General features: G+C 42.5%; 1 long non-coding RNA gene across 5 annotated transcripts in view; it reads left to right on the top strand.

The window, feature by feature from the left end:
* Window positions 1–225: 225 nt before the first annotated feature.
* LOC125331427 overlaps window positions 226–10,802 on the top strand; it is a 122,589-nt gene continuing 112,012 nt past the window's right edge. For 3 of the 5 annotated variants that reach the window (XR_007206056.1, XR_007206054.1, XR_007206052.1), the window contains exon 1: window positions 8,849–8,999. This is a non-coding gene — a long non-coding RNA (uncharacterized LOC125331427). Of the gene's footprint in view, window positions 370–8,843; window positions 9,000–10,802 lie in introns of those variants that run through there. The other 2 variants (XR_007206055.1, XR_007206053.1) reach the window with 2 other exon arrangements.

Here is a 10,802-nt window from a genome sequence, read left to right as displayed (position 1 = left end):
ATGTATTGAATTTTGTGACTTTTTTTTTTCTTCTCTTGGAGATAAAGGATGAAAAATACAGTTTAGTGAGCTAAGTGAACTAGTGGAGGTAAAATTGTTACTTTTCCAAAAGGGATTCATTGCTAAGATGAAATCTGCAGCCCAAGGTGAAGTCGTAAAGCCACTGCCCAGCATCACCTTATCCTCAACCAGCTGTTAGTCAACAAGCTGCTCTGGAAAGCAGCTTATGTGACCATTCCCTTCTGGTGAGGAAAACAGGCTAAAATATGGTGTAAAACTGGGATTTGGGACAGGATTTGTACCTACTGCTGTCACTGTCCCTGTGCAACACTGACCAATGCTTCTCACAGTGCAGTTTCTCATAATGAGGTAAGACCTGAGCTTTTTGCATGACCTTTTGCCTCTGCTGCTTCTGCTGATTCTTGGAACAGCTACTGACACTGGGTTTTTATAATAACTTTACTGGGGGAGAAGAAGAAGTTGGTTTTGCAAAGATTTCAAGTAATCATGAAGAAACAGATTGGTTTTTGATTCTTGCATGGCCGTTACTCCTCACCAACAGAGACTGTTGGCCTGGGGAGAGGAAATGAGGAGGGTGTGAAGTCCCAATGGGGACTTCCCCAACAGACCAAGTTTGCTTCTATAAAAATGTTTAGGTTTGTTTTCCTCTGGGAATATGTTTTCATAGTCAGAGATTTCCTTGGTTTCTAGAAGAGTCTTTGGCAGAGGTGATGAGCAAACAAGCAGAACCTTTCCATCTCTGCTGTGCTGCAGTGCCTTCCTGCTGTTCCCCCTCTGTGTGCATCCCCCAACCTCCTTTTCCAGAGGTTTGCTCCAAAACTCCCAGGGCACAGGGGATCTCCCACTCCCTCTTTCACATGATTCAAGGAGTAGCAACCAAGACCAAAAAAAGTGCAATAATTCTCTTTTGTGATGCTTCAGGAGCTGCCTGCAAACGGGTGAGCAGCACCAGGAACCGCTCGTGGCAGAGTGGTGTTAGGGATTCAAGGCTGGAGCTACCACAGGATCAAACTGTGCATCCTGCAACACAAACCAGGATGGCTTTGATGAAAGCTGAGGCTTTAATTTAATTTGCATGGGCTCCAGATTAATGGCCTGTGTGATCAAAACGGATGGTGCTGTAAATAGGTTCAGAGAGCAACGGAGCGATGCCGAGGGAACGGAGCGCGGTCCGTGGGCTCGGAGGCAGGGCCTCGTCCTGATCCGAGCAGGGAGTGATGCTGGCAGCTTTTCATCTCCTGCTTGTCAGTCAGGAGCTCTGAAAGCCTGCAGACAGCTCAGCTCTGTTGTATTTCTGCTTGAGGGCAGAGGTGGTGCAGAGGTGTCTCGCTGGATGAAGAAATCTCCTTTCGTGCCGTACGTGCCTCTGGAGCCTGGGCACCACTTCCATTTCCTGTGCTGTAGGTCAATTTTAGCCCCAATTAACAAACAAAACTCAATTATCTCGATGGTGTACAAAATGGAATATATCAATGGTCACAGAGGCCATTGATTTAGGAAACTTAAAACCCCATTCCTTTCCAATGTCTGAGAGATTTACTGAGGGAGTTCAGGTTGGAGCTGTTCAGGACTCAGGTGGTCAGTTCTATGCACAGGACAAGAATCATTAGAGAATGGATTCTTTAAAGTCATCACCAGCACTTTGTAAAATACTTTTCTTTGACAAATGACTCCTGCAAGTGGAGATCATCTTTATTTAAAAGATATTATGTTGTCTTACAGCTCTGAAATTGATCTCAGAAAGGCCAAATATTCCATTTTTTCAGTCATCTGGTTGCTGAGAACCATCTGGCTGCATTAAAGGTGAGAATTAACTTACTTAGCTAGTAAGTTAATTGATCCTAATGGGTCCCTTCCAACTTGACATATTCTATATTAAGCAAGAATGATTTGGGAGCCTTGCCAGTGAATGACTTGGAGGAGATCTTGCATTTTAATTCTCAAAAATGGTGTTTAAACTCTTTATTTGTTTCCCCAATACCTCCCAGGCTGGATATCAAGCTATGTTAGTTAAACCTTTATCACTTCTGCAAAAATTAAGTCTTTCAAAGGGACAACTTTAAAGATTTAAAGGTCTCTGCCTTTCAAGGGTGCTTTTAACAGATGTATCTTTGCTGAAATGTTCCTTAGCACAATTGCAGTGCAGTTAATTTACCACTTTTTGGAACTGACTTCTGAACTGGATAATGGAAATTACCCCAACTTTGTGTGTTCCCAGCTGCTTAAAGATGGTGATTGCAACAGCAGGGAAACAAACAGCTCTGTGCTCCCTGAAAAGGAGATTTATCTTGTACTACTCATGTGCTCCTGAGGAAATTGTTTTCAGTTATCCAATCCAGCTCCTGATTTTGTGAACAACTGTTAAAAGAGAAACTCAGTGGAATAACCTGGAAGGATGCTGGAGAGGTCATGTAACTCATCCATCAGCCCCAGGGCAGGATCAGCTGTATATTAATCCTGACAGATATTTATTTGATGTGTTCTGAAAGATCTCCAATGGTAGAGAGATGCTCAGCTAATCTATTCTGTCTCCTCATCCCTGCTGGTAGAAAGGTTTTCCTGACACGTACCCTGCATGTTTCTTCTTGTAATTAGTCAGGAAAACGGAGTGACTTGTCTGATCTGTCCTAGGTATGGAAAAAGATGATATTCTGCTCTGTGTGAGTGAAGACTTTGAGGTCCCCCATGACTTGTCTGCTCTTCAGGGCACACAGCCCATAGTGTTTTTAATCTTCCATCATGTCATGTTTGCAAATCTCTGATTAGTCTCGTTGCGTTCCTGGTGCCCTCTGCAGTCAGGCTGTATCTCTCCTGATCTAGAGTACCTTTCTCATGTGTTTAAAACGGCCTCCATCACCCACTTTTGATTCAGTAGCAGTGTTTGGAATATGTTTGCTATCAAGATTAAAGTAAGCCAGTGCTATTATTGAAATATTATTTCCTCTAACTGGATCAGTCTTCCATAGTAACAGTAGTCCTGGTAAAACTAAACATTATCCTAGATATCAGTTTGGAAAGAAATATGCATTTTAAGGAGAAATTGGTGTTCTAAAGCAGGCTTTAGCAGTAGCAAAGCTCAGTGTTTTTCCTGGTGATTTGGACCCAAACAGCTTTCCAAACAGATGTTTCCCTCCCCTCTTTACCTGTTTGCTCAGCTCTGAATACCCAGGGTTTCACTCACTTTTGTGTGTGTTTCCATTCCTTAGATCACGTTCTAGATCTCTCTTGTTGTGGGAGTTACTCCTTCTCATTTGCACACATTCCATGATGTGACAATTTATTTAATAGCAGATGACACTTGTTGCTGATTCTGTCACATGAAACTTCTTCAGAGCCTTTCTTCCTCCCGCAATTAAATCCTGCATCTTAGTTGCTGCCTTTTGTTTCCTTTGAACTCGTCAGGGGAGGAATATAATCAGATATTTGAAATTACAATCTTGGCTAAGAGGCAACATGAAGGCGAGGAGTGCTTCACATCTTTGTTTAGCATTCTGAAGCTGGGAAGCAGACAGACCAAATAATCTGCACTCATTTCTGAGCAGCAACTTAGGATTCTGGGGACTTGGATACTGCCCTAAGCAGCTTTGGGAAATAAGACTCAGTTATCAAGGTGGGGGAATAAAGCTGCAAGAGCAGAAGCCGGAGAGATTTAATAGCCACTCCCAGCTGAGCGGTGCATCTATTCCTCACCCTGCTGCAAAGTTAGGGCTGTGCACAGGTAGAGATGGCAATGTAGGTAAAAATTTAGCATCAAAGGAGTCAATTTGATCTCTTTAAACCAGTCCAGAAGGAGACAGAACCTCTGGCTCCCCCCAGTGAGCCTCACCACATTCCCATGTGGGCACAGCAATGAACTGCAGACCCTCAGCACACAAGTGGAAAAAATTGTGATGTGCCAAAGGGAAATCAAGAAATGGGAAACTCTTGCTGGTGCCTTGAGCTACTGAATTAGCAGCAAATTTGCTAGCTAAAAAAAGTCCAGCTGGTGTTCAGAAACGAGTTGCTTTCCCAACTTCAAAGCCTCCACCAGGCTGTCCAGGGAGGATAATTCCTTCTCTGAACAGTTCATTTAACTCCTGAGTGTGTGAGCTAAGTGAGCTCCTGATAGAGGTTTCTTTTTTTTTTTTCATGTCTTGCAAAGAAGTGTTGAACGGTTTGGGCTTAAGGTGAGAGAACACCTCTTTTGAAAGGTTTTTATGGAAATTGCTTCTGTAACAGAGTCAGGGAGAAACCCTTCTGCACCACAATTGCAGGAGAAAAGGAACAATCTGAGTTATAGCTGAGGGAAACTTGCTTTATTTTTGAAGCCGTGGTGATTTCCTTAGAAACTCTGTTCTTTAGGATGTGTGCCAGGAGCTTTTAGGAGAGGTTTTAGCTCTGAGCATTGCTTGGCTCTTCCTCACCAGAGCCCTTCTGTCGTGGGCCTGTTGTGAGGGGGGAGTGGGGTTTGAGTGGATTACGAAGTGTTGGTCAGTTTGGATGCTCCACAGCAGGCAAGGAGGGCACAGTTTGCAGAGGGACTTTGGGCTCAGTCTGGTGTTTATTCCCCTTTTTGAAGGTGTTTCAGTTGGTAAAATTTTGGCTAATTTTTGTAACAGTGAAACTTCCAAATTTGCGTTCTCCTTATGCGAGCTGGCTTTGTGAAGCATTGGCTTTCCCTGACATTCTGCACACTGTGCTGAATTCAGCAGGGCTTTTTTTGTGCTGAATTGGAGCTACAATAATTTCTGAGCTCTGTGCCTTGTTTCAATTATTTACCTCTGCAAAAAAGATTTTTATAAATCCTTCCTTCCCTTTCATATTATTAACTTTCTTGTCAAACTTTTATTTAAACCACAGAGACAAAGATGGATCTTTTCTTTATAGCTCTGCAAAGTTAGATTTACTTCTCTGACCTGTTTCAGTGTGATTGAAAGCTAATCTGTCTCATTTTTATTGGCTTTTGGTAAGGCATGTATTTCTTTGTTGCCTTTTTTTTTGTTCTGGATTGTCTTGTGAAAATATGTAACTTCACTGGGCTGTAAAATGTTATCCTCCTAGGGGAAAGGAAAAAAAATGACAACCCTTAATCCAATCCAAGAGAAGCTTTATGTCTTTAATTAGCTTGTTGGATTGCATTCATGTATGATTCATGTCAAATGAACTCTGAGCAATAATAAAGGTCCTGTGGCCACCTCTGACCTCGCAGAGAGAAGCACTAAAGCCAGAAAGCTTTTTTGGCTCAACATCAATGACAGCTACTTGAGTTTGTCTTTTTCTTGGGAGGTAATTTTGCCATAAAAGCCTGTGGAGTGCTCTCACTGCAGTTAACTTGCTCGGCCAAGGGCGTGATATGCCTTGTGGACTGCTAACCCCAAATACTGATATTTTAAATTCTCTTGCTCTCCACTTTGTAATTAGTCCACTTTATAATCAGTCCTTTCGGTGCTCTAATCCTACAGTATGTGTTTCTAACCCCTCTGCAGGAGTTATTTGCCTTTTTTTTTTTTTTTTTTTTTTTAATGCTCTTGAGGATATAAAATTACTTCTGTGTTATGCTAGAGTTTTAAAGCTAAAATTACACTTTATGGAAGCTGTTCATGTTCTGCCTTGCTCAGGTGGGTTAGGTTGTGATCATGCAGAGCATTGTATCAGACAGAAAGAATTCTGCCCCATATATTTGTGATTCTTTTTGTTTTTAAAGAGCTGAATGAGCACGAGGATAATATCCAGGGATATTGATCCTGGGACTTATTTTGGTAGAAGGTGCTGACTCACAGCAGCAACCCACAATTGATCAGTTTTCCTCCTGTTCAGTGTGAAGCATCTCTGTGGTGTCTCCAACACACTCCTGACCCTCTACAGCAGGGCCAGCACTTCAAAGTCATCTTGCCAGACTTAATATCTTGCTATTTGCAAGGTGTCTGCAGAACTGGGAACACCAATAAAATCTGCACAAATGCTACCTGCAGTAGCTTAAATTTATCAAAGCATTTTACCTCACTTTCTACTCAGTGGCTTTCACTGCCAGCGTGTAAATAAGTACTACATATGTGTAAATAAGCACTGTATTTAAGTGTAAATAAGCACTGTATTTAAGTGTAAATAAGCACTGTATTTAAGTGTAAATAAGTGCTGTGGCTGCTTCTCCCTTGTTTTTGGGGATGAAATAGCATTTCACTGGCATTCAAGGGCAGGTTCAGGTGCCTGAGAGCAGTGTATATATCATATATATACATTGGGATAGTACACAGATAAATAGATATATCAGTGTAGCTACTGCTCACTGCTGCTCTGTTGCTGAATGTGGGAAAGCACATTAAACCCAACAAAACAGTAAACAAAGTAGAATAAATGCTGCTAAAATTAGAAGCTCAACCTGCCAGTTACTGATAGAAAAATCTTCAAAGGACTTGTGTCTCCCAGTGTTGTGAACATGATTGACAAGTTCTGTGGTTCATGTTTTTGGGCTGAAAGCATGTGGATTCAGGTTTCCATTGGTGTTCCTGTTCGTTCTTCGGGCATATTTTGTTTTGGTGTCCCTGAGATATTTAATAATGCATCCTGACATTCATTAAATATGCGCCCTTCATATATGGACTTTAAAAAACAGTTGTAAATTGCAAGTTAATATTGTTTATTTAGCACTTCCACCTTATTTATGAATGAATTATTTATGTTGGTACATTCATTATGGTGCTGTTTACCTGTAAATCTGTATTTCAGTACCAGCCCAAACATCCTACCAACAAAAAGCCTCCAAAACCAACCAAAAAACCCCAAAGCCCCTGTTTCAACCAGATAAATTGATACAGAAGGCATCTAAGTACTACAGGAACCTCCTCCCTGAAATCAAATGGCTGGATAATATAACCTGGAAGAGCTGAAAAATATTTCTGAGCACAGATGCACATTCCTGAGTGAAAACTTGGGTTCAGGAAGCAGTTTTGACGAAGTTCAGCATCCAAGGTTAATTCATGAATGTTCAGGCAATTGTGGGGGATGTGGGAGCTTCAGCTTTGTAAAACAGAAGGCTCAGGGAATAAAGAAGAGAGGGAAACTACTCAGAATTGAATGACAGAAGAACATAAATATTAAAAACTGGAAAAGAATGTGTATGGGTTAAAGTCCTGCAAAGAAAATTCAGTATTTTACTGGCTAAAAATCCCAACAGAGAATTATTTTCTGTAGTCCTTGTCTGGAATAATTGAACCTCTATGTATTAATCCAAGGGTTAATTTGTGCTCTGGCTTTCCTTCGATTACCACCAAAAGGAAAATACCTATGGGACAAAATTCCCTGATTAGAAATCTGGAGAAGAAGCACCAGTGCAATACTGGGTGTGCTGAGAAATTTCAGCATCTGAACATCACCTTCCCTGGCAGAAGAGTTTTGAGAAGGGATTTGAGTTTGGGGGTTGTGTGGGGGAAGCTCTGCCCAAGCATTAACGGGAATGTGAAAGGAAATCCAGATAAAGGACAGGACCAACGTGATTCGGGGTGGCCTTGGCTTCCAGATTTGACAGCTTTGTTTGGCAGCAAAACTAAATAGGAATAAAGATGTCTGACTAGGAAGGGTAAGGAAAGGAAATGAATGCAGCCAGATAGAGCAAGTCTTTGATCATAGATTGCAAAGATTATTTCAGTGCATATCAATGCAAAGAGGAATGATGTCTTTGAAGAATTCGTAACACAGAAGTCCATGTTCATGGCAAAGTATAAAGGATGAGAAGGGTAAAGGATTAAGAAAAGCAAAGAATTTGTGCATCATTAATGAATGATGAGGAATAGAAAGACAAATGAAAAATTTCACTGCACAGAATGAGAACTTTGATTCTTTTACTGAGTTGCTTGCTTAACACAAGGATTTAAAGAAGGAAAAGAGGATGAAGGCACAAAGCTCCTGTCTGTGTATCTCAACGTGTGAGGAAATGGTGGCAACCGTTTCCAACAGGAAAAGGAGCCAAGAACCAATTAAAATGTGATGCTATAAAGGGAAGTGTGACTCTGAGCTGAAATTGGGAAAGCAGGTGAAGCACATGGTGGTGTTGGCCCCTGTTAGAGGGCAGATTTCCCAGGGGAAAGGCAGTTTTGGTATCTGCTGGCACAGCTGCCAGCTGGGGTGTTACCAGGTTGTGTTTTTGCTGGGAAGAGGATTGCTGGCAGAGTGTGTGGGAGAGGAGGAGCCCCTGCTCCTTGCTTCCAGAACAATCCGATGTGCAGCAGTGTGAGTGTGGCACTGGGAGCTGGGCTGGGGCTGCTTCCAGGCCCTGGGCTCACCTGGTGCTGCTCCAAGGCCAGCCTTTCCCTGTTCCCATGGTACTGCATTCCCTGCCAGGAAGTTTCTAGGCATCGTTATCTATCCTTATTTTTCTGCTTCCTGTAGGACTGTCAAATGTAACCACAAAAAATAAAATACAGAAGGTCTGCTGCTTGCTTTTATTAATTCAGGGTATTCCCAACATGTAGTTTCAGCTGTCCTGGATGTTTCTACCTTGTCCAGCTGATTATTTAGCTGCGCTGGTGGATCCTCTGCCATTTACGATGTGCTACCTTAGAAATAGAGTTACTTTTCAGTTGTCTCAGCAGGTATTTTCCCCTCTCTGGGGCAACTTTGTGAGCCAAGATTTGATTCATTTGTTGCCTGTTTATTGCCCCCGCTCATCTCTTCTCTGAGGAGCTTTACTGTTCCTGTTTGAGCCTGGCAATGGGAGAAGCCTTTTTTAATCTGTAGACTGTGAATCATTGGTGGAATCAATAGAGTGTAATCCAAAACTTCTGCTGAAGGTTTTAGGGAGTCTATAAAACACAGGCAGGGAAAGGCACCAAGACCCCTCTGGCTGCCTGAGATGAAGTGGGCTGGGCTGGCAGCTCCATCCGAGGTAGAGGCTGCTCCAGGCTGGTGCAGAGTGGAGGCTGAGGTGGGTTCTGGTTCATCCTCCAGCTCCCCCAGGACCAGAGGGAGCCTCCAGCAGGGCCAAGGAGCACGGGAGGGGCTGTGTGAGTAACTTTGCACCAATTAATGCCTCGGTTCCTCACAGCAGATGGGGAGTGGGGAAGGCAGGGACTGAGCACAGCGTGTTCTGGGCTGGTGGGCGTTTCTATCTGCTGGGAGCTGTGTGGGGTCAACAGAGAGCCTGAATTTCCAGAGTGGGGGGGTTCACAGCGTAACAAAGGAGTAGCTGTAATAGCTGCTTGCTGCTGGTGGTATCTAGCACCCAGAAATGTAACTTCATGGCAATAGGAGCTTTCCATAGAGCTCTTTAGGCTTTTAGGAATATGAATGGCTTTTCTGTGGGCACTGAGATAAAGGAGCTGTGAAATGCCATCTGCCTGCTTGTCTTGTGTATCCTGAATCAGCAAAGAACTCGGTTTTGCTCAGGTTTATTTCTTTGTTTGTGGGTCTTTTTTCTTCCAATAGGTTTTTTAACTCCATTTTCCAGCTTTGCCCTTGGTTGTATCTAAAGGCAAACATTGAAGGTTTGTGGACAAGACACAGCCTTCTATTCCACACAGTGTTCTTCAGGGTGCACAGCTTGACATTAGCTTTAAATACAATCTGTAAACAAGTGTTTTACTGTGAAACATGACCAAAAATTAGTCGTGTTTCCTTTTGTACAGAACCCTTTTCTAAGTTGCACAAAACCCTCACAACCGTGCTGCACTGCATCAGCACATATGTTTGGTGAATTAAAAAGTATTCTTTCTGTGATGATCTCCCATCTGCTGCTACCTCTGATAAATTTAATGCTGGCTCTTGAACACTGGAATACAGGGATGCTTTGTTCTGGCATGTGCTGGGCAAGGAGATCTTGTATCTCACAGGCTGCCCTTCTTGTGGGTGGTTGCTGATGAAATATATAAACAATAAGAGGTTTGGTGAAGTTAAACAAGAAAAGGGATACGTGGTTTATTTATAGTCTGAAAAAATCAAACCCAGTAAACAACCCAACCCTTTTCTGCCGGCCTGTGTAATAATGTCTCTCCTGTATGAATTTGTTTTAAAGCAATTTTTTAGCAGCCCAATAAGCAGATGATAAAGTTTATACTGAGTGAAGAGACCTGACTTTTCCATTTGCCTTTAAATCACTGCAGAGCTTTCACCTACAAGTGCAAAACCAAGCTGATGAGGAAAATCTGCTCTCTGCTGCTTTATGGGTGTCTGGTCCAGCTCCTGGTGCCAGGCTGAGAGGAGGGAAGGATGAACTGGAAAATTCCTGGAGTGGAGGGTGAACCCAAGTGTCTCCCAGTACAGGAAAAAAAGATAAAAAAAACCCAGTTGTTATTGTAAATATATAGATTTAAAAATTGTTTTGTTTTTCCTGATTGTCCTCCCTAAAACTGTAAGATTTGATTCCCTTAGCTAATCCCAATTTGCAGAAGCCCTGCTGCCTTCTTCATTTTGTTTTACAGAATCTGGAATAATTCCATGGGATATATGTACAAATCCAATCTCAGTCTGGCTTTGGATCATTAAGTAGCTTCTGCTTTGGGTTTTGGTTTGGCTGAAATCATGAAATTAAAAATCGGAAGTATTTTGCTGGTGGCAGAGGAACAGCTCCAGTATTTCTCTCACTGGCATTGGAGTGTTCTGGGGAGATTGGTGCTTCCAATCTGGGCAGTGCTTCAGCCAAGAGCAGCAACTGTCCTAAAATGTCTCTGATGATCTGTGAGGCCAGAAAAAACCCACTGAAATTTTTCATTTCTAAAAGCTGAGGCTTTCATTCCCACACGAGTGCTGGTAGATGGAAAATGATGGTGCTCAGGACACAGCTGGATCAAGGAGATGATTTTGCTGTGTCT

Source organism: Corvus hawaiiensis, chromosome 11 (assembly GCF_020740725.1).
Source record: "Corvus hawaiiensis isolate bCorHaw1 chromosome 11, bCorHaw1.pri.cur, whole genome shotgun sequence".
NCBI classification, from domain to species: Eukaryota; Metazoa; Chordata; class Aves; order Passeriformes; family Corvidae; genus Corvus; species Corvus hawaiiensis.
Note: the sequence above shows the minus strand (reverse complement) of the source record. Positions and strands in the feature narration are given on the sequence as shown.